At 43.2% G+C, this 24,837-nt stretch overlaps 1 pseudogene; it reads right to left on the bottom strand.

Annotated features, from left to right (window-relative positions):
• Window positions 1-9,681: 9,681 nt before the first annotated feature.
• LOC123804142 (large ribosomal subunit protein eL33 pseudogene) lies at window positions 9,682-10,024 on the bottom strand (annotated as a pseudogene).
• Window positions 10,025-24,837: the final 14,813 nt, after the last annotated feature.

Genomic DNA, 24,837 nt, shown 5'->3' with positions numbered 1-24,837 from the left:
CACTTCCTTTCTTGTATTTTGTTATCATAAAATGTCTTGAAATGCCAGCTTAAACTTTGTATTACATCTTGAAATCTGCGTTCAGACACCAAGGGAACTCTTCACTCCTGCGGTCGTCAGTAGTGTCCTAGATCACAAACGCAACGGCGCGCGCAGCCTCCCTGACTCTAGCCCTGCGGGCTTTGTCTCATTTACTCCGCTCCTCCTTCACCCGCTGTGAAATTACTGAGTACGCTACACCTCCGCCCACGTTGCCCTTCCTCCTCTCGATGCCTAAACACAGACACTCACGATATTTCTTCTCTTGCGTTGTTATAGACCCAGTGTTTGTGCCCCCTACCCATTAATGTACTGAAAAAGAATCCCTAATGCGATGGTATTTGGAGGTGGGGAATTTGGCCGGTGATTAGATCAGGAGGGTGGAGTCCTCAGGAACGGTACTGGGGCTTTTTTCAGAGTCCAAAAAACTAGCTGGCTCCTGAGTTGGGCCAGGCAAAGGCGGTTCTAGCCGGAGGGTCCCAGACGCCTGGGGGGAGGGGGGGAGGTGCAGCCCCGGGAACAGCCGCCAGAGGGCGCTGCTGCAAGGCTGCGCAAAGGTGCTGGGAGCTGGGCACGTGGGGGGGATTCCAGGGGTCTCCAGGACCAGCCCTGCTCAGGGCCGGGGAGCCCGGTACCCCCTCCTCACTCCTCAGAGGGGCTTCTTTCCGTCCGGGAACTCGCCCCAGAGGCTGGGGCCATTTGAACGGCAAAGCGGCGGCCACAGCCTAGGCAGAGGTCCAGCCCGCCCCTCCGGGCCTGAGGTCAGCCAGAGGTCGGCCTGAGGTCAGCCAGAGGTCGGCCCGAGGTCAGCCGGAGGTCAGCCAGAGGTCAGCCCGAGGTCAGCGCCCAGCTCCTTCCGGCGCTGCAGAGGCCCTGGCCGCCACGGAGGCTGGGACGTGGCGTGGAGCCGCCCGCACTCCGGGCCCTCGCGCCCCCGCGCCCCCGCGCCGCCGGGCCACAGCTCCAGGCCTGCGACCTGCCTGCGCGCGCATCAGCCCTGCAGCTTTCGAGGACCTGGGCCCTCTTTGCAGCAGTGACTCACCTCGGAGACCCCAGGTAGGTGTTGTCCGAGCTGTGGGTGGCACGGGCGCGGAGGGCAGGGCGTCGCGTCCGGTAGACGGGGCCGCGGCGGTCAACGTCCTGTGCCCTGGTGTCCCAGGCGTGCAGGTGCGCGAGTGGGCCCTGCGTGTGCAGGGTGGCGGGGAGCACGCTGGCCTGGGGCTGGGTCAGAAAGTTAAGGCTCTATATAGACTCCTGTCTTAAAAGGAGATCTCTACGTGCTTGTGGCATTTTACTTGCTCTTGGACATTAGCCCGATGGGGTCAACTCCTGAGTCCCCTCGATGGGTGTGCACTTCCAGGCAGGGAACAGCCCCTTGCTGGCTCCACCTCAGTGCTCTGCCTCCCCTCCGACTGGTGCTCTTGAGGAAACACACAAGTTAGCTTAAGTAAAATAGGATTAACGATGTAAACCTAAAGCTACACAAGCAACAGCAATATTTTTAGAGGGTTTGAGTTTATCCTATATTCGAAGGCCAGATTTAAATATTTTGTAGGATTATCCACAGAGCGGGTTCTTCCCACTAGGAAAACTAGCTGAGAGCTGGGTGCACTTCGGCAAAGGCTTCACCTCATGTGGAAGCTGGGTGTTGACATCAGGGGTCAAGGTCTCTACTCCCAGGGCTGTCCCAGGGATGGCCCTGTCATACTCACAGCTCCTGATCTCCTGGGAGGAAGCAGCAACAATAGGGGACGGACGTGGGTCCAAATGTGTGCCTTTAGTGCACGTGCTGAGACTTTCAAGCGTGTTCAACTCAGGATACCAAGTTTTCCTTTAGTTTCAGCAGGCGCCTCCCTGGGCTCTAACTTTGGAGAAAGCTGGAGTTTTCAGAAGGCTACCGAAAAAGAGGAAAGGTGAGGAGCTTCTCAGGAGGAGAGGGTAACTGAGCTGGTCAAATTTCAGAAGAAAATTTGCAGGAGCTGAAATTTAATTAAGGACATGATTAAGACTCTGTGCTTCCTGAAGCTTCTGTGATGTTTGACACACACTTTTCCTTCCTCTCTGCTTCTCTCCGCCGTGCTTCTGAGGATGGTGTAGCATGCCAGCAGGAGGCTGGCCTTTTGGAAGGGGCCCCGAGAGACCGTGCCTTCAGACTCCTTTTAGCCTGGTGTGGAAAGGGCTGCCAGGAAAGCTGTGTTGTCCTGGGCCTGCAGCCTGGGTGCTCATGGGACCCACCATGTGGGGAAGGCTGCAGGACTAGCTTATCCTATCTGCTGCTTTCCCTGGAATTCTCACTCCATTCTAGTGGGGTCTTTGGCCAACTTACTTCCTCATGGTCAACCATAAGATATCAGTGCCACCCCGTGATGAGAGAGGACAGTGCCCTCCTGTGGGTCTCAAGCGGGGGGTTCCCCACTGCCAACAGTGGTGGGAAAGAGTGGTGGGCGCAAACATCTCCCAAAAGAAACTATGGGACAATGTGCAAATTGCGTTTGAGGATGGCGCCAGGAGAGGGCAGGCAGGCACAGTGCTTTGAACTGTTCACGCAGGAATGCGGATGGTGAGCCCTGCTCCGGCTCTGGCTCCATCCGGGTGATGGCTGCCTGGTCTGAGAGGGCTGGTTGAAGGAAGGGAGGGAGGGGAAAAGGAAAAAAAATATATGTATATATTTTCCCTGTACATCATTTTGCTCCGGTAATTTACTCCCAAGCCTCAACCAGCCCTCCATTCCGATGTGCCTGATTGAGTTAAATGCTTCCTCGGTGCTGTCGGGCTTTTTATGTTCTCTCTCTCAGATTTTCACATCACACCAAACAATTGGTACATGTCTTTGTGCGTGTACCTTTATGTCTATTTTTATCATGTCCTTGGAATAGTAACTTTCTTATGAATTTAAAAACCTCTTCTAGTGCACTGCCTAGGTGAAATTGAGAGAAGCGTTTAATTACCTTAAGGTATAGTTTCCTCATTTCTCAAGAGAGTAATGTCTAACTCATGGGGTTGTTTTAAGGATTTAACGAGACAGTGTAAGACACATTGCCTGGTGCCTGACATACAGTAAGAGATAAAATGTAGCTCTAAGTATTAGAGTATGTATGATGTAAATTATGAGTGTTCTTTTGGCAAAATTGAAGCAATTTACACTTCTGCCAACGGTATATGACAGTGTCAACATTTTCATATTTCCATTGGAAGGGACCTAATCAGAATGCTTCTTATTATCGTGTGTCCTTTTATCATCGAAGGAAACCATTAAGGGACACCCTCACCATGCTTCTGTGCAGGTCTCATTGGTCACACTCATTGGCTACAGTCCCACCTGTGGGACAGGGAATGGGGCCATCGTGATTATCTGTTGGAGTCACCCCTCTCTGTCTCTTCTTGTGCAGATGAGGTCGCAGTTCTGGGATCTCTCTGTGTGGGGGTATACGACTATCTGAGGAAAGGGGGTGCTACAGTGGTCGAATCTCTAAGTAGGGAGGGCTGTTTTGCAGCTGTTTTGGGGGTCCAGAAGAGACTGAAATAAGGTAGTGCCAGCAGAAGTAGTAAGTAAAGAATCCTGAGAGAGCGAGAGCATGGAGTCAACACTTGGGACAGGCCACAAGGGAAGGAAGAAGCCGAGGCCAGATTTCTGGTTTGATACGTGTGACCGTCATGGTGTTGTTCAGCAATACGAAAGGAAAAACATTTTGGGGAGAATGTGACTAACTTAATTTAGGCTGTATAAGTTTTGAATGGTTTTTTGGATGTCCAGATGAGATAGTCACCCCTGATCCTTGGGGATTCTTCCCAAGACCCCCAGTGGATGCCTGAAACCATGGATAGTACTGAACCCTGTGTGTGTGTGTATATATATATATATATATACTTTTGTCCTCTACATGTGCCTATGATAAATGTTAATGTGTAGGTTAAGCACGGCAAGAGATGAACAACAACTGAAAATAGAACAGTTATAACAGTGTACTGTAATAAAGCTGTGTGAATATGGTCTCTCTCTCAGATGATCTCACTGTCCCGCATTCCCCCTTCCTCCTGTGCTGACGGAGAGGATGATCAGATGTAATGAGGTGGGGGACGCAGGTGTTGGGAGGTCGAGCTGGGCTACCTTGGCCCGTGATGCTGTGTCAGAAGAAGGATCATTTCCTTCCAGCGCAGACCGCGGTTCACCCGGGTCCCTGAGACTGGGCAGATAAGGGGGGCTGCTGTATTTAATACATGATGTCCACAGGAGCCAACAGCAGAGTGGCATCTGGGCTTCCGGAAGTGGACATTTGGTAGGCACTGGATACAAAAAGTAGGTGAAAGCCCCAAGCGAACGTTCAGGGAAATGTTGCCTGGGAAGGGGTAAATATGCTGATATATATTGTGGTAATACAGATACAACGGAGACCATGCCTTTTTTTTTTTTTAAAGAAGTCTGGACATTTTTAGAGTTTTGATAGATTATGTCAGTTAAAAATTATGTATCCATCTCAAAATGTTCGTAATCCTACCTTTCTATAAAATGTAATGTTTTACTTCTTTGCTCATTGTTTCCCTGCACAGAGCTCATCATGGTCCTTGAGCAAAGAGCGTCCTATTTCTTCTGTTTATGCTTGTCTGCAGCTACTTTCTTTTACTCAAGTTTTCATTGATTTTAACTAAATAATATCATACTTCGGGGCCTTCTTGCTGTTTCCGGAACATGCCAGACTTATCCTGTCTTAGAGATTTCAAACCCGCCTCTGATTTAGACACTCATCTTCCGGATATTTGCTTGGTTAATTCTCTTCTCGCCTTTCAGCCCTCGCTCAGATGACACCTTCCCCATCAGGCCCTCTCCTGATTACCTTTTAAAACTGCGACCCTGGGACGCCTGGGGTTCAGTCCGTTAAGGGTCCACTTCTTGATTGCGGCTCAGGTCATGGTCTCAGTGTTGTGAGATCGCGCCCCGCCTCAGGCTCCTGGCTCAGTGTGGAGTCTGCTTAAGATTTTCTCTCCCCTTCTGCCCCTCCCCTTGTGCTCACACTCTTTCTCTCTCAAAATAAAGAAATAAAATCTTAAAAAAAAAAAAAAAAAAACTGCGACCCTGCCCATGATTTCCAAATAACTTTTACCTAACTGTGGTATTTTCTTTTTCCAAAAAGCACTCATCACCTTATATCAAATGGGCACGTTTACTTTCATTATTTTTAATTGTTTCCTATCTCATCCTCCTACAATATGAGCTCCAAGAAGGCAGGGACTTTGTGTATTTTATTAACTGATGTATCCCAAGGACCCTCAACCCTCTCTGACATACATTGGACACTCGGTAAATAATTACCATGAATGAATTAATAAAATAGGCCCCGTGTGCAGCATATCACCTGGCACCAAAGTGGCTTATAGGAAACATTTGTCAAAAACCCCGGAACCAGGCACTGGTAGAAATCATGTATAAGACCATCTGGGGGTAAGATTGTGCTCTGACAGCATGTTGGGTGGCATTAAGGACTTATTGTTAAGTGTTTTAATGTGATAACAGAATTGCAGTAGTAGTTAATCAAAGAGTTCTTGCCTTTTGGAAATATATACTGAAATTTGTATCAATAATGTCATCTCTGAGATCTGCTTCACGGTAGTTGCATCGGGGACAGGTAGGAGGTGGAATCATAGCTGAGACCAGAGTGGTCGACTGTGGCTCATGTGACAGTCGTCACTCAGTGATGGGTACGTGGGACCTCATGGTCCTGTTCCCTCCTTTGTGGATATTTGGAGCTTTCCAAAATGAAGAAAACAATAATAAAAGACTGTAGATATTAAAATAAATCACCTTACCTTCTGATAGGATGAGTGAAAGAGATGTTCTTAAGAATGCAAAATTTAGTCTATTTTTGACTATTCAGAAACTTCATACTTCACGGCGACCATGAACGAGCCTTCTTTTTACTCTGTTTACAGGATGTAAATGAGCAGTGTTCTCCTTGGTACACAGCAGAGTCAGAAAAACTATACAAAACAGCAAAGGAAAACCCTACCTTATGCGAGACATTGATTTTTTTTTTTTATTTCAACTAGTAAATGGGCCCTTGGAAGGAACCCTGTCTTTTTAAGTATTTCATTTTTGCATTTAAAATTGCTTCCACAGGATAAAAATAAATAAACAGTTTGTTTACGTTTTGTAATGAAGTGACTTCCTACTGGATTCAGCTCACGCCAGGAGATTTGGTGTCTAGACATTCCGGCTGTTGGTGTGGTGTTGCAGGACGCGTTCTGAGCAGCTTTGAGGAAGCCAGAGAAAGCGGCGTCACAGACCTTTACGCGCTGCTACCAGCCTAGTCTCACTTTTCCCTAAAAATGTCACGCTTACCAGAACCTAATGAGTGTGTTTGCCAAATTGCAATGGCTTTTCGTAGATACCTATGCACAAAATTGAGATTGGCATGTCAACACAAGTGTCTCTGTCTATACTAAAGCTAGGGCAGTATTCTTTGATTCATTCATCAAAAACAATTAACCTCTAATTATATAGTATACTTGGAACTCCCACCAATTATATAGTATAATTATATCCCTCGCGAAGCTCTCAGTCTCGATGAATATTTAAATATTTATAATATTTAATTTTTATATTTTCCAAAAGAATTACATAGTTCCTTTCAATGGGTTCTTACATACCATGAAATATTTAAATGTTTTTTAGAAAACACAGCTAATAAAGTTACCTTGAGTTATAATCAGAGGGACTTGGCCGCCTACCCCGCAGAAGGGTGGAAGAAAATGAAGATGTCACAGGGAGTCTACAGTGTCCTCATGCGGAGAAGTATGGGAACCCAACATCCCTACATAGTATGGTGGAAAATCAGTAGATCTGGGTGTTCTTATCTGAAGTTTGTAAGATGTTTTTGCCGTGTTGTGTGGTGTTCTCTTTATGAAGAACCCAGGCAGGAATTCACGACTGGTGTCAGTACCGATAATATTATCTTGATGCTGTCACAGTTTGTACGCTCATTTCTCCACCTTTTTGGATTCTGCTCTTGCTGTACAGTCTGCATTGTTTCTATTTCTATTTTGTATTTCATCACCTACCTTAAGTCCTTAGGCAAGATCTTTATCTTCTTGGGGTCTTGGTTTCTTTACCTATAAATAACATTGAGGTCCATGTCTTTAAGAGGTTCATTTTTTACAATAATATCAGAACTGCCACCATTCACCACTTGCTCAAAAGGGAAAGATAGTAAGGATTATAATTATAATGTATAACGGTACTTTTTACGTGAGTGGTATAGTGAAACATTGTACTTGTGTTGAATGAAAATTCTGTCCAGAATTGTATAGATTCTTTCCCAAATCTCTAAAAAGGCAACAAAACTGGTTATCACTCAGGACTTCACTGAACAGAAATGGGCATTATTCGTGATTGGTAACATGAATTTTTTTTTAAATAGTTTCATTACAAATGACAAGGCTACCTGAAGAATCTATGTTAAAAATCTTTTATCATTAAAAAAAATACAGTTCTTGGAATGAACCCCAGGTATTTTAATGGGAAGATACAACTTTAACATAAATTTACAATTATACCCCTAAATCTTATCTAGAATTGACATCCTGCCTTCCTCACTTTACCCTGATGAATGAGGAACAAATTATTCCAACCCACAGCGACGATACTGGGAGAAGAGAAGCTTGTCAACTTGCAGTACGTGGGCGTGCTCCCCAAGATACTTTCTGACTTACAGAGACAGATGCTCTGTTCTTGCCCGATCATTGGCAACGCAAGAACCCATTGAAAGGAGCTATGTAATTCTTTTGGAAAATTTTAAACTGCTAAATGTACAGTTATGCATGAGTCCTGATTGCCACAAACGTAAGCTAACAGCCGGATGGAAGTGCTGTTGAGAAGGCCCACTGATTTGTTCACATTTAATGGCATGACTGCATAATCTACTGAACACCCAGCAAAGCAGAATCCACAGCTGCTGCGGGGATGCGATTATTTAAAACAAGCAGTGGGAGTACATTTATGCACAGGGTCAGAGCCTGAAGATCGCTCCCCAAGGAGTGCTTGGAGAGTCACCACGACATTTTGGCAGAGGAGAAATGACAGTTGGGTGAAATCCAAGGAGGACAACACACACGAGGCTCCAGATGATTAGAGGGCTGTCACGTTTAGCAAAAATGCTCTGACCTTTACTTGCAATTCATGACATTAATACCATGTCTACAGATGGACACCAACCCTGTTATCATAGAGAAAAACAGGCAGTGCATGATAAATCAGACCCAAAATCTAGGGGGATCTAGGAGGATGCTTAAGAAGTGGGTTTCAGGGGCGCCTGGGTGACACAGCGGTTAAGCGTCTGCCTTCGGCTCAGGGCGTGATCCCGGTGTTATGGGATCGAGCCCCGCGTCAGGCTCCTCCACTATGAGCCTGCTTCTTCCTCTCCCACTCACCCTGCTTGTGTTCCCTCTCTCGCTGGCTGTCTCTATCTCTGTCAAATAAATAAATAAAATCTTTAAAAAAAAAAAAAAAAAAGAAGTGGGTTTCAGCATGGTTGGCAGGGAGCAGTTCTGCTGAGCAGAGGTATTTCCTGGAATCTCCCCCGTGTGTGGATTAGAAATAGGTTGCCAGAGTTAGCAAATAAAAATACAGGACACGCAGTTAAATTTGAATTTCAGATATGATGAATAATTTTTCATATAAGCATGTGCCAAATATTGCACATTCTTTTTTTTAAGATTTTATTTATTTATTTGACACAGAGAGAGAGAGAGACAGCCAGCGAGAGGGGGAACATAAGCAGGGGGAGTGGGAGAGGAAGAAGCAGGCTCCCCGCTGAACAGGGAGCCCGATGAGGGACTCTATCCCAGGACGCTGGGATTATGACCTGGGCTGAAGGCAGACGCTTAACAATTGAGCCACCTCTTTTTTTTAAAAAAAAAATAGTTTGGCCCCTCTTTTTTTTTTTTTTAAACATTTTATGTATTTATTTGACAGACAGAGAGAGAGAGAGAGAGAGATCGATCACAAGCAAGGGGAGTGGCCTTCGGCTCAGGTCATGACCCGAGGGTCCCCGGATCGAGCCCCACATCGGGCTCTCCCTGCTCTGCAGGGAGCCTGCTTCTCCCTCTCCCTCTGCTGCTCCTCCTGCTTGTGCTCTTTTTCTCGCTCTCTGTCAAATAAATAGAATCTTTTTTAAAAAATTAAAAAACAAGACATGTTTGTCTTGAATTAGGCAATAATTTTAAAGCTGCTTTATCCCAAGTGAGTCTTTCAATTAGCTAGCTTCATTTTCTAATAGGAGGCAAAGAAAGCAGACTGTATTTGACTGACACATCTAACATTCTACCCGAGTGTGCTTGGAACAAGGCAGTGCAGCACAAAATGTCATGGGGTAAAGCTCCGACATACCCACACCAAGCAACTTCATTCATTCTCTTTACACCGTTTTTTTAAACAATGTACTATGAAATCCTTGCACCGCTTATTTTTTGAGGACGAGTATATGAAATATAAGCAACAATTCTGCAAAATGTGAACCCTCAAGAAGAAAAAGCTAAAGCAAAGTAAGTGGGGACAAAATTCTCATTTTTGATTAATTTATAACTTATTACAAACTTTTTTTTTTACAAGAGGAGAAATCTGCTCCTTTGTTTATGTGCTTTTCAGTAAGTTTAAGTCCTTGAGGGGCACAGCAGCACACAGATCCTGTGGCCAATGGCTTTAGCGGAAGGTTGCTTTAGAATGCGGCATGAGCCATGCCACTGCTTCCATGAGCGCCATGTTCCTTTTCCTCCAGTTTACTCTGGTTTTGTTTGGTTTGCCACCAGGAGTCACTGTGTCGTTCTTTGCTTTGTACACATAAGCACGTCTCTTGCCTAGAATGAATTCAGTTTCATCTCGAGCATGAACACCTTCAGTTCTAAGAAGAGCCGTGTGTTCCCTCTGGATCTGGAGACCCTGCGAATGGCCAGCAAACATGGCCTTGGACCATAGCCTTCCAGATATATTTATCATTTTAGGAGTCCTGTGCCCAGCAGGCTCTAAGATGGCCAAAACTTTATTTCCTTTTTTTTTTTTTTTTTTTTTTTGTAGGAGAGAGAGAGTGAATGTGCCTGAGAGGGAGAGGCAGAGGGTGAGAGAGAGAGAATCCAACTCAATCCCATGACCCTGAGATCATGACCTCAGTTGGACACTTAACCAACTGAGCCACCCAGGTGCCCCCCAAAAATTTATTTCCTGATAGGCACAAATACATACATACATACTCTGTGGAGTCAAATGGGAGGTTGGGTATACGTTTAAATGGGAAATTACTTGGCAAGAGTCCATCATTAGGACTCTATTCTATTAGTATGATTTGCTAGCTAAGACCATTCTGTATGTCAGGACGCTCTCCATCAGCATCTGCAAAGATCTACTTTTTTTTTTTTTTTTTTTTTTTTTTTTTTAAAGCGAGAGAGGGAACACAAGCAGGGGGAGTGGGAGAGGAAGAAGCAGGCTCCCAGCGGAGGAGCCTGATGTGGGGCTCGATCCCAGGACTCTGGGATCATGCCCTGAGCCGAAGGCAGACGCTTAATTGCTGTGCCACCCAGGCGCCCCATGCAAAGATCTTCTCCTTGATAAAATTATTTTTATTATTTTCTTTTATAGATGATGTAGACATTAGGGGAAAACTAAGCTCTTATTTCCAGACCCTTTAATCTAATTAATGTAAACCTAATTGATTTCAGGCAATTAAATTCTCAACTAGGTTCTCTGTACACAAGTGAATGTAGGTTATTAAGATATTTTAAAAATTATTCACTCCTCTCTTACATTTTCCTTTTATGATGTAAGTTCAGTGATAAGTTTCAATGGCATATAATCTTCCTTGAATTACAACTTCTAATAATAATAATTACTGCAATTATTGACACTTAATAGGAGCCACATTATGTTCTAAGTTTTAAAAGTACTCATCATGCAAAACCTATTGAAATAGGTATTATTCATTTTTTATTGAAGAGGAAACTGAGACTTTAATGTAACTATGTGATTTTATAACTACTTGATTTCAAAACCTTAGTCAAAATTTGAAAGGAGCCCTGAGGCCTGAATGCATTGCTCTTAATAACTACATAAAACTTACTCCAAAATGTATTATCGTGCTTTATTTATATAATCATAATTTGCTGGTTTGCTCTTATACTGTTAATTATGATAGTAATGGTTGCATTTTATTCTCTCCCACTTGGTTGCCAGGTGAAGATTTGAGAAATCTTCTTTGCTTAGAATTCCTCCCTTCTTATACCTGCTCCATGCTTCATGAACACAGAGATGGTAAGTCCTCTGAGGTCAAGGACTGTGTTTTACTCAAGTATTTTATATTCTGACAACACCTACCACAATAGGAGACTAATGGAATGCCAGTGAAGACATGTTCATTAATGAGTCAGAGACCAAAGGCCTTTACGTTAACTGCACGTGTCATCAGAGCACGCAATCACCCTGGGTCTCCCTGTCTTTTTTAAAGTGAGAACGTCAGTCAGAGCTCTGATAACAGGCAGAATAATGGGCCCCAAAAGATGTCCATGCCCTACTCTCCGGAAGTTGTGAACACATTAGGTTACAAGGAAAGGGGAATTAAAGTTTCAGACGGAATTAAGGTTGCTAATTAGATGACCTTAAAATAGGAAGATTATCCTGGATTATCTGGACGGGCCCGATGTAATGACAAGGGTTCTTTTAAGTGGAAGATGGAATGGAAGCAGAGTAGAGTCAGGGAGATGTAACTATGGAGGAAGGTCAGAAAGCTGCCACATGAAAAGAGCTAGATCTCCCATTGCTCACTCCAGAGATGTAAGAAGGGAGCCACAGACCAATGAATGCAGTGGTGTCTGAAGCTGGAGATGGCAAGGACACGGATTCTTCCCTTGAACTTGCCGAGGGAACGTAGCCCTAGCAACCCCGTGATTTTAGCCCAGTGAGACCCATGTTGGACTTCTAACCTACAGAAGTCTAAGATCCTGCATCTTGTGGTTTGGAACCATGTTCATGGTCATGTAGCGTAGCACCATTATGAAACTAATATAGCTCGTAAATTATTGGCTTGAATTCTAACCGTAATTACGTTCTTCGCCTTCCGATTCTGGTCACTGAGCTGCGAGTGCTTGCCACAGATTCTAAATGGAGTTCAGCGAGACCGTGTACTTGAGGAAGGATAAATTTACTGTGAAACTAGATAAATAATTTCAAGTGGGTGCCTTTTTTGTTGATGAAGATGATGTTACATCTTTTTTTTTTTAAAGATTTTATTTATTTATTTGACAGAGATAGAGACAGCCATCGAGAGAGGGAACACAAGCAGGGGGAGTGGGAGAGGAAGAAGCAGGCTCATAGCGGAGGAGCCCGATGTGGGGCTCGATCCCACAACGCCGGGATCACGCCCTGAGCCAAAGGCAGACGCTTAACCGCTGTGCCACCCAGGCGCCCCCATCTTTCTTTTTTTTTAAAGGCTTATTTGAAAAACAGATCCAAATGCAATTAATACAACTGAAAATTACAGGCTTTGAAAAAATTAGAGGACATCTATTTCTATTTCGATCAATATTGTGCCCTGAATATTCTGGAAAAACATTCTTCTGAAACCCTTAGAAATCTTTTGTATTGATTATATAACTAATTGTCCGCATTTCCTTCAAGTAATTTCAGAGTTTTAATTCTATGGTTTTAATTTTCTATTTCAGTGTAATTTATTAGATTTTGTTTTGGTATATTGTAGGTGGTTAGCTAGTTGTTCCAATATCACTTTTTAAATAATGTGTCCTTACTTAACTGATTTCAAAATACAACTTTATCTTACTATACAATTTACCTATTATTTTGACCATTTTTGAATTTTTAAAATTATGTTCCTTTGTTATCTCTTTGTATTCTAACACAAATTCCACAGCATTCTAATTATTTTGTTTTAAAATATATCAAATTAGTTGTTAAATGGTCCAATCAGTTTTACTCATTCAGTTTGAATGAAGCAAATAATAATCAGTGAATCAACAGTAAAGTTGCAGAGTAAAGATACAGAATCAAAAAAATAAAGATACAAAACCAAAATACAAAAATCAGTTGTGTTTCTATACATAAACAATGAACTATCTGAAAGGGAATTAAGAAAACAATCCCATTTACAGTAGCATGGAAAGGAATAAAATGCCTAGTCATAAATTTAACCAAGGAGGTGAAGGACTGAAAACTCTGAGTCATCAGTGAAAAAAGCTAAAGACACAAATAAATGGAAATATATTCCATGTTCGTGGATTGCAAGAACTAATGTTGTTAAAATGTTCATACTACCTCGAGCAACCTATAGGTTCCATGCAATCCATATCAAAATGGCAATGAGATTTTTTACAGAAATAGAAAAAAACCTTACAATTTGTATGGAGCCGTGAAAGACTCTTTCTAACAGGCACCCAGGTGGTGCTGCTGTGGCTGGTCCAGGGACCTTCCCTTGAGTACCAGGGACTAGGCTTTTCTTCACAAAGAGGCAACTGAGTCGATTTGATGCACCTATCTGTTGAGGAAGGAGGTGCATTCTGAGTTTTGTATGCCATACAATTTTGTGATTAAACCATTTCACTGACTTTACCCCCAGCAACAAGAGCTGGCAAAACTGGTAGTTGTGTCTGTTTGGGGAATGAAAATCCCTGAAAGACACCCTTTCTTTGCCAGATAAAACACAGAACACACAGGTAAATTTGAATTTCAGATAAACAGTGACTAACTGTTTATGTAACTATGTCCTAACTATTGCCTAGGACACAAGTATGCATAGGACATGTATAGTATAACTGTTATACTAAGAATTATTTATTGCTTATCTGACATCCTCTTTAACTGGGCATCCTGCATTTTTATATGCTAGGTCTGACAATCCCATCTTCGTCACCCCCCCCCCCAACCCCACCTGGCCACCTAAGATACTACACTGGGTTATCAGCATAGGTACCATTCACGCAAAGGAGCATCACCAGAGGTGACTAATTAATTCCCTCAGAACATGCCCTTAGAGTAACTGAGCAACCCTGGGGAAGAAGAGCTAGGATTTGGGTGGGGGTTGGGGTGGTGAGGAATATGTGGGAAGGTTACTGAGGGTGAAACCCGGGACTTCGGGAACAGAAGGGGTAGTAAAGAGGGACAGCCATGAAGGAAGACCATGACTGCCTTCAGAATGTAACCCCTTGTCAGCCCTTGGCCATGTTACAACGTTCATCTGTTCCTGATTAGGCCCCGTTCCCATTTAAACAGAATTAAAAGCCAATTCCCCGGTTAGCACTTGAGTGTTTCAAGCACTGATTATTTTTATTGCAGCTTGATCCTTGCCCAGTCTTTGAAAATTGTGTCTCTTCATTTTAATTACTATAAACAAGTTCTGCTCGGTGACAGTGCTCTGGAGATATAGAGATGAGTCATGTAATCCAAAAAGCGGGGTCAGAAGTGCCTACTCTGTGAAAAATCCAGCTCACCCGTTTCCAGGCTACCCTCTAGACCGTTTTAATCCCATTCATGAGAGTACTAAGTCCTAGATTCTTATGCTTAGGAATTTTGGAAAACATGTTAAACCTTTTGTATTTTTGGTTTAACACTCTCCCTGCCTGCCCCTCGTCCCCCACCCAAAATCTGCAGGCAATTCAGTTCATCTTAAATTGCTCAGGCTCCAGGGAGTGAATACACTAGGTTGTGGGATCTGTGACTCCTTCATCCTTCACAGTTTGGGTGGATTATATTTGTTTTTAAAAACCAAGCAACTTCAATGGAAGTTTCTTACATTTGGGGCATTTAGTGACATGCCTTGGAACAAGAAAAGCAATCCTGATATACTTAAAAAACAACCACAACAAAAAACCCTAAGATGTGATTTTCTGTTTGATCTTTCTCAGAAGTGGTAGTCTATTTGTTAAGGGATTATGATGTCTGGGGAAACAAAACATATCAAACGTGCTTGTCCTCTAGGAACTTCAGGGTTCCGAGTGAAATGACGGGGACGGTGCGATTCCGTTCTACTTTATCTCGCCAGACATTCTCTTGGCGATCGGGCAGCGCTCTTCTGGCAAACTCTGTAAGAGAAACAGCTCACTGAGTGCCTACAAACCTTACGGTACAGCTTGCTGTGTGCACAGAAGCCTGCGGAGATCAGGAAGCCGAGAGTCTCGTCTGTGTTTTCCTCTTTGAGCCGTGGCTGCCTTCCCTGACCTTCCCGAGCCTGGGACGTCCACGGCATTTCCCTCCACTCCTGGGTCAGGATAGCAGCCCTTAGGAAAGTGGATTGGAAGCCCAGCACTGCCCCTTCACTCTGCAGCCTTGGTGAAGACGCTTATTCTGTGCCACAGTTTTCTCGTCTGTGACGTGAGTGTCGTATATTCCACATACAATCTTCGGAAGGAAAAAAGGAAAAGTCAAATCATAGAAAGCACATCGAACACCGCCTTCCGCACAGGTTTTCCGTCGTGGTTAGCTAGAATTACTCATCTCCTCCTTCGTTTATTTGTTTATTTTTTCCCCCTAACGTGTTTGCTCCACCAATGATTTCAGGTGGTTTTCAGTAACATCACAGGTGTGATGGACTAAGAAACAATTCAGATAGAAATGGGATGAGGGTTTTTTCCCAGCCAGAGGTCCTGGGAAGATTTCGCGTGATTTTAACTAGAAGCATTCTCAGGAGACTGAATTTGGATCCAGGTAGACATGGGAAGAGAAACACGATTCTCACTGACCCCTCAAATCCATCTGTCTGCAAAGTACAATAAGTATTTTTGAAACTCACTATTTCTTTTGGTACTTATTATAAGAAAATGATGGCCTTGAACAGCTCTCTTAAATAATGCATTGTTCTTTAAAATTACTTTCATCCAGGCTGAGAAGCTCATGAGGCCGTGGGAGAAGTCTTTTTTCTTTTTAAGATTTTTTATTTATATGAGAGAGAGAGAGAGAGTGCATACAAGTAGGGGGAGGGGCAGAGGCAGAGGGAGAAGCAGACTCCCCGCTGAGCTGTTATCCAGACACAGGGACCCTGGGATTGTGACCTGAGCTGAAGGCAGATGCTTAACCGACTGAGCCACCCAGGTGCCCTGAGGCAGTGGAAGAAATCTAAGCCTTTCTTTTCCTTTAATATTTTGACTAAATGTGATGGGCACATATGTGTTATGACAGAGTGGCAGAGTGTTGGAGGTAAAGTTAGCAATTACATTTTTTCCTCTTTGTTGCTTGTCTTTGAATCTCTTTTTTAAGATTTTATTTATTTGAGATAGAGTGAGAGAGAACATGAGGCGGGGGAGAGGGGGGAGAGGGAGAAGCAGACCCTACACTGAGCAGGAAGCCCGATGCAGGGCTCGATCCCAGGACTCCAGGATCATGACCTGAGCTGAACGCAGATGCTTAACCGACTGAAACACCCAGGCACCCCTTGTTTTTGAATCTTGACCAAAGAACTATGGTTTAGAGATGATTCTTGGGGCTGCTTCACATAATAGGGACATTGTGCTCATGGCTTCTAATAACAGAGTCATGAAGCTGTAGGAAGTACTTGGGGTTGTCACTTTACCATATTTATTGATGTTAAATTATATACATTATTGGAATTTAAAATACCCACTTCTTATTTATTTTCATTATTTTACTTTAGGTGGTCAGTTTGGAATCACATTAAATGTTAGTTTTATGGGAAAAGGAAACTAGAGCTATCTTCATCAGTTTTGTTTAGCTCTCTCAATCGCATTAGCATACCCCCTTGAACCTGTATTGTCAATATTACGATAGATTTCCAGTTCTCTTCTGTAATGCTGTGCGTCCTGCTGAAACAGCTACAACTTTTAGCTATCTTGGAAGCTCAAAATTGTCAAAAGTGGAAAAAGTCTTGTAGCCATAAGATGTCATTGGCCTTTCTCGAGTGCAGGAACTGTGACTGTCTTGAGTTCCGCAGAGCCCCCAGGAATAAGGAGGAGTGGTCCGCTCGCGGAGCCCAGCTACGCAAACAGGCAGCTTCATTCCCGCAGTCTGATCGCCCCTGTTCTACGTGTGACACAATTTCCCAGACTGTGAGTCAGCTCTGGGTGTAATGAGCATAAGAATTTTAAATAATACACTCTCTTCCATGGCAAACTGTGTCATATTTAAAAGTTTTTAAAAATTCTAGGTTTTTCTTGAAAAGTTAATAAAATGACAGAGTAGTAGATATAACTTCAAAGGAATGGATTGGTTTGAATTATTCAGATCTAATAGGGCCTACATTAGCCAGATTTGTTCTTTATTGAATCCTTGTTTTGTTTCGAGTACATTTGATTTGTGAGGGAATGAAGGAGATATGATAAAAACTGGATAGAAGTGAAGTATTCATTTCAAGATGCCATTTCTAGAGATTGGTAAAGAACCAACTTGTCCTTTCAACCTTTGACATCTATCTCTAGTTCCCCCCCACCCAGCACATAACTAGTACTCAGCATGATAGATGTGAAGTCCCTCAGTTACCAAGAATATCTTCACAATTATGGAAGTCCCAGTTTCATCAAAGCATTTACACTCATGAGAAAAAAGAAATCCCAGAATGTTCTAGATAATTTATTATTGAAATGTTAGTATCCGATAGTTTGTTATCTCAGGAAATGTCAATGTAATTGAATTAAACCGAACTTGACATAAACCAAAAAAGATTGGGCATTCAGTCAAAATGCCAAAACTCAGCTTATTATTATCCTCGATTAACAAAGAAAATAGAACATCACTACCTATATTTTATAGTTATATATAAATTATAAGACCATGGCAGACATTTTTAATCCTACATTTGCCACATGTTGGCTTTATTAAATACGTACATACCAGCCATTCCCAAATCGTATTACCTGCAGAAGCAGTGTTACAGGTTGATAGTATCTTTCCAAAATTTGTATGTGCAGGTGCTTACCCCAGTACTTCAGAACGTGGCTTTATTTGGAAATAGGGTCATTGCAGCTGGATTTAGTCAACAAGAGGTCACACTGGGGTAGGGTGGGACCCTATTCCAGTATGACTGGCATACTTAGAGGAAGTTTGGGCATAGACACACACATGGAGAATGCCCGATAACAAGAAGGCAGAGATGGGCTGAGGCTTCCACAGACCAAGAATGGCGGAGATGCCAGCAAACTGCCTAGAGCTGGGAGAGAGACCGGGAACAGGTCCTCCCTTGTGGCGTCAGAGGGAAGCAGCCCCACAGACACCTCGATCTTGGACTTACAGTCTCCAGAATGGGAGCCAGTACAGGTCTGCTGTTGAGGCCACCCAGCATGCGGTCCCGTGTTAGAGCAGCCCCAGCAAGCTTGTACAGCTAGTAGCTCGGTGGTTAACAGGTGTTTCTTAGGGAAATTAAAGAAAGAAATTCTGGAGTCACTGCCTCTTTCTCAAAACTTCTTTCTTGACCTTCAGCACGCTCTAGTTTTCTTTTTTCTCAGTCAACTTGTTGAATGCTCTTTCTCTTCCTGACCTTTACATGGAGTAGTGCCTCAGCATTCGGTCTCCACCCGCTGTTCAGTAATCGCAGCCAGTACCCTGTCTTTAAATACAGGTTATCTCCCAAGTGCGTATCTCAACGCTGACGTCACCGCAGCTGCAGACTTGTATACTTGGTGACCTACCTGATCTTTCCACTTGGGTGTCATGAGGCATCTGGAGCTTAACTCGTCTGACCCAGGGTTGCGGATCCGCAGGCCAGTTTCACGACATCGTCTCCCTCCCCCTGAAGGATGGATTACTCTGGCCAACAGACTCGAGAGTCAGCCTCGACAATTCCTACAATCACTTCCAATTAATTGGAAAATTTTGTTCCTCTAGTTTCAGAATATACTCTAAATCCAATCCAGTCCAATATATTTCCACCCCCATTCCACTGTCAGCAGCTTCTGTTGTCTGTCCGACTCAGTTCTTGCTCCATACCCTGTCTGTTCTTCACACTGTGGCAAGAATGGTCCCTCTAGAACACAATCGGATGAGTCCCATGCTGCCAAAATGTATCCACACGCTTCCTGTGACGGTGAGAATAAAATACAAAGCCTGACTTCACCTTCCCTCTGCCGAGCTCTGCGTTTCCCGCTCAGCCTCTTGCCTGCTCTGCTCCAGCTGCGTCAACTTCTTTTAAGTCTTTACGTAAAGAAGCCCCACAGGACCATTCGTGTTCTTCCCTAGACATTTGCATGGCTCAAACCTTCCTGTCCTGCAGGGCACACGCCACGTCAGCTTCTTAGAACCCCTTCCCTGAAGCTTCTATAAAGTCACACCCCTCCACTCCTGTCTCCTCAAATTTTGCGTATATATATATATATATATACACAAAATATATACAAATATATATACACACATATATAATATACATATAAATACAAATATATAAATATATATACACGTATAAAATAGTACTTATATTTATATTATAAGCTTAGTTGGTTATTAGTTTAATATCTTTCTCTCCCACAAAAATGTAAGAAAGTCCCATGAGAGTAGAAAATTGTTATTGTTTGATGCTGGATTTTCTCAGGAAGCAAAAGGCTATTTTAAACCTGGGAGTTTTAAGAATTTTTTTTACATTTTCAAACGGTTATAAGTCAAACAAATGAGCAAACAAAAAAACAGAGAAAGATATGCAGAGACTATATGTGGCTGGCAAATAAAATATTTACTATTTGATCATTTACAGAAACATTCTAAACGTGGCACCTATTAAGCATTCAATAATAATTACAGTAATTTTATCATAAATATATTTAAGATATATAAAAATATATCAGCAACTTCGAAAAATCCTGAATTTAATTCACTCCCAATCTTTAAATAGGCTGATATTTGTTAAATTTAAATTCAATTAGCCAGCGTATAGTACATCATAAGTTTCGGATGTAGTGTTCATCAATTCATCAGTTGTGTATGACACCCAGTGCGCATCACATCACGTGCCCTCCTTAATGCCCATCACCCGGTTACCCCATCCTCCCCACCCACTTCTCCTCCAGTTTGCTTCCAAGAATTAAGAGTCTCTTATGGTTTGTCTCCCTTCCTGATGACTTTCCATTTAGCATTCCCTCCCTTCCCCTGTGATCCTCTGCACTGTTTCTCTTATTCCACATATGAGTGAAACCATATAATTGTCCTTCTCTGACTGGCTTATTTCACTTAGCATAATCCTCTCCAGTTCCATCCATGTTGATGCAAGTGAAAAGTATTCATTCTTTCTGATGGCTGCGTAATATTCCATTGTATATGTGGACCACATCTTCTTTATCCATTCATCTGTCCTTTGACATCTTGGCTCTTTCCACAGTTTGTCTGTTGTGGGTATTGCTGCTTTAAACATTGGGGTGCAGGTGCCCCTTTGTATCAATACTTTTGTATCTTTGGGATAAATACCTAGTAGTGCAATTGCTGGGTCATAGGGTAGCTCTATTTTTAACTTCTTGAGGACCCTCCATACTGTTTTCCAGAGTGACTGTACCAGCTTCCATTCCCACCAACGCTGTAAGAGGGATCCCGTTTATCCACATCCTCGCCATTTGTTGTTTCCTGTCTTGTTAATTTTAGCCTTTCCGTCTGGTGTGAGGTGGTATCTCGTGGTTTTGATTTGTATTTCCCTGATGCCAAGTGACATGGAGCACTTTTTTCATGTGTCTGTTGGCCATTTGTATGTCTTTGGAGAAGTGTCTGTTCATGTCTTCTGCCCATTTCTTGACTGGATTCTTTGTTTTTTCAGTGTTGAGATTCGTAAGTTCTTTACAGATCGTGAATACCAACCCTTTATCTGTTATGTCATTTGCAAATATCTTTTCCCATTCTGTATAGGTTGCCTTTTAGTTTTGTCAATTATTTCCTTTGCTGTGCAAAAGCTTTTTATCCTCATGAAGTCCCAATAGTTCATTTCTGCTTTTGTTTCCCTGGCCTTTGGAGACGTGTCTAGCAGGAAGTTGCCGTGGCTGACGTTGAGAAGGTTGCTGCCTCTGTTCTTCTCTAGGATTTTGATGGATTCCTGTTGCACCATTAGGTCTTTCATCCATTTTGAGTTTATCTTTGTGTATGGTATAAGAAATGGTCCAGTTTCATTCTTCTGTATGTGGCTGTCCGATTTTCCCAGAACCATTTGTTGAAGAGACTGTCCTTTTTCCATTGGATATTCTTCCCTGCTTTGCTGAAGATTAATTACCCAAAGAACCAAGGGTCCATTTTTGGGTTCTCTATTCTGTTCCATTGATCTATGTGTCTGTTTTTGTGCCAGTACCATGCTGTCTTGATGATTATAGCTTTGTAATAGAGCTTGAAGTCAGGCATTGTGATGCCCCCAGCTTTGGTTTTCTTTTTCAACATTTCTCTAGCTATTCAGGGTCTTTTCTGGTTCCATACGAATTTTAGGATTATTTGTTCCAGCTCTGTGAGAAATGCTGATGGTATTTTGATAGGGATGGCACTGAATGTGTAGATTGCTCTGGGCAGCATAGACATTTTAACAATATTTATTCTTCCAGTCCATGAGCATGGAATGTTTTTCCACCTCTTTGTGTCTTCCTCAATTTCTTTCATAAGCGTTCTGTAGTTTTTAGAGTACAGATCCTTTACCTCTTTGGTTAGGTTTATTCCTAGGTATCTTATGATTTTGGTGCCATTATAAATGAGATCGATTCCTTAATTTCTCTTTCTTCTGTCTCATTGTTAGTGCATAGAAATGCAACTGATTCCTGTGCATTGATTTTATATCCTGCCACGTTGCTGAATTCCTGTATGCGTTTTAGCAATTTTGGAGTAGAATCTTTTGGGTTTTTCACATAAAGTATCATGTCATCTGTGGAGAGTGAGAGTTTGACTTTTTCTTTGTAATAGACTGATTTTTCTTGTGATTCTCCCAAAAGCTGGATTTTGGTGTCATGTGGCTCTCAGATGTGTATACCATACCCCATGTATCGTGGTATATTTATAAACATCTCCTAGAACGCTGATGTTTCTCAGAAAATACCTTAGGAAATGGTGTTTAAAACATTAACTAGTGTTGGGCACCTGGGTGGCCCAGTTGGCTGAGCGTCCGACTCTTGGTTTCGGCTCAGGTCATGATCTCAGGGTCCTGGGATCGAGCCCCTTGTTGGGCTCCACACTCAGTGGGGAGTCTGCTGGAGATTCTCTTCTTCTCCCTCTGTCCCTCCCCCAACTCACACTCTCTCCTTCTAACATAAATAATAATAAATACATCTTTAAAAAAATAAAACATTAACCAGTGTTGAACAGTAGACTAAAACTGATAAACCATGAAGATAGTTCTCCAGAACTCTCCCAACATCTAGCAAGAAACTGGTTGGTGAGGGTCAGGCTGGGCCGCTGGGCTGAGGGATCCCAGCCATGTCCCACTCAGAGTTCAGAGGAGAGCATCACTCTGTGCAGAACGTTTGGAGTTGCTGGTGAAATCTCTTCTGCCCCTGAGTGCACAACATTTACAGGTCGGAGAAAGTACTGTTGTTGTCCAGGCCAAGCCGGGTAGGAAGTAACTGTAAGATCCTGTCTCCAGTGCTCCTTGTCGCCTCTCTGACCAGCACTGAGAAACTCCCTCTGCCGGCTTGAGCCACGTTCCTAATGTGTCAGTTTTCAGCCTTCTTGTTGTCAGTCAGTGACAGCCTGCTCTGGGTCGTTAGGGAAATGCAGTAGATAAGTTCTCACGGGTCCTCTATTGTAGCAGTAAAACCGAAAATTATGGCCAATGTCCGCTCACCTCATATCACCCCTTGATTCAACAATTTTTAAGAACTCACCGTGTGGCGAGCTGCATGTACGAGCTGCAGATACGACACAGTCCCTGTCCTCAGGGTGCTCATCGTCTGGGACAAAGGGCAGACATGTAAAAAGCACCTGAGGCAGTGCCTCACACACCCTGTGACGAGGCGTCCCTGCGCTCTGCAGCCAGTTCCAAGGTTACCGTGAAATATTTTAAAAATTCAAGGGAAAGTCAGAAGCTGAGTGTTTGTTGGACCCTGCAAGAATGACCAGCTCAAAGTACTTTGCAGTGTCAACTTCAGACCCTGCGGACGTTTCTTTCACTGACATGAGACCTTGTTGAAGTGGGTTTTCACCGTGTGCTGTGATAAAAATTAAGAGCCACACAGGAAACCAACGGGGGGCAGGAAATGGGGCGGTAGAGTCTCATCCGTGTCCAAGATTTGAGAAGCTGTTCAGTGCCCCGTAGGCACACACATACATTTAGTCAGTAGGTTGCTTTTTTTTTTAATTAATTTTTTTTTATTTGAGATAGAGCGAGCAAGTGTTCACACACATGCAGGGGGGAGGGGCAGAGGGAGAGAAAGAAACTCCAAGTAGACTCTGAGTGCTGAGCTCAGAGCCTGACAAGGGACTTGATCTCAAAACCCTGAGATCAGGACCTGAGGAGAAACCAAGAGTCAGCCATTTAACTGACTGAGCCACCCAGGCATCCCAGGTTGCTTATTTAAAAGTTTTATTTGAATATTACTTTTTCTTTCAATTTGTGTGCATTATTTTTCCAAATGGTTACTATGTTGTCAGAACGTGGATACTTCTTAGAAAGTAATTAGGACCTAATTACTTCATAGCAAAACCATGAGGCATGCTTTTGGTCCAGGGTGCTGTGAAAATAATAATGAGACATTAAGAACTCCATAAATTGAGAAACTTCTGAACCAAATTGAAGCTGGTAAGTACCTGAATGGAAGTATGTGCAGTGTGTCTAGAAACATAAAGGAGAGAGTGATTTGGCTTTAGAGAAGGATTTGGAGTGCATCAGGGAAAGGCTAAGCAGCGGTCTGAAAATTGCACCATCACTGAAGGGGTGTATGGGATTTTATCAGGTGAAAAATAAGGAGTGGTAAGAAAAGGCAACTCATTGCATTATTATTGCCAATTATTCTAGTATTTCCCCAAAGTTCTACTTCACTCTCAGCCTTTAGTTGGCTTGACCAAAGCATCTTTTTCTCATTGGCTGCAAGTGTGACTAAGCCTTTCCAAACTCACCTTTCTTCCCCTTTCTCAGATGCCCAGTCTCACTTCCCCAAGCACCAGCACTGACATACACACGAGCCTTCACTCCCCTAAAAGACATCCCCCATCCAAATTATTTTTGAGTCTCTTCTTTGGTTCCCCCCAAATTTCTATCTTCTGAGTGGCTTGATCGCAGGTCAGGCTGGGAAGAAAACAGTATCATAAAACTGATTCACAGTGACAGAGGGAAGATTTAGAGGTCCTCTTATCCCCCAAGGCTACTCAGATTTTAGAACAGGAATCATGTCAACCCAACTGAATTTCCAATCTATAATATATATTCTCTGTGGAAAATAGCAGGCTGAGAAGAGGAGCTCATTTCAGCCAGAGATTTTCCAGTTTGCTACCACATGGGATGGAGTCTGCCTTCGAGATAGTGTCCTTTCAGCCAACACAGGATCCTTTCTTTTGTGCATTCCCTCTTGTTTCAAGGAAGGCCCTCAAAGTTCCGACGGGCATCAATCATATAGGCAGCTTAGGGATAAATTGTCTCCAGATGATTCACAAGGGAGCTGATGAATTTTGGCTTGTGATTCTTTTAATTCTAAAACTTTTCCTCAGTGTGTGGGAACATATTTATCCAGTGTAACTTTACTTGTGGAAAACCATGGGGCACCTGGGTGGTGCAGTCATTAAGCATCTGCCTTCAGCTCAGGGCATGGTCCCGGGGTCCTGGGATCGAGCCCCACATCAGGCTTCTCCACTGGGAGGCTGCTTCTTCCACTCCCACTCCCCCTGCTTGTGTTCCCTCTCTCGCTGGCTGTCTCTCTGTCAAATAAATAAAT

The sequence above is a fragment of the Ursus americanus genome, chromosome 27 (genome assembly GCF_024610735.1).
Source record: "Ursus americanus isolate L20-20 chromosome 27, mUrsAme1.1.p, whole genome shotgun sequence".
In the NCBI taxonomy this organism is placed as follows: Eukaryota; Metazoa; Chordata; class Mammalia; order Carnivora; family Ursidae; genus Ursus; species Ursus americanus.
This window is presented reverse-complemented; position numbering and strand designations above follow the sequence as displayed.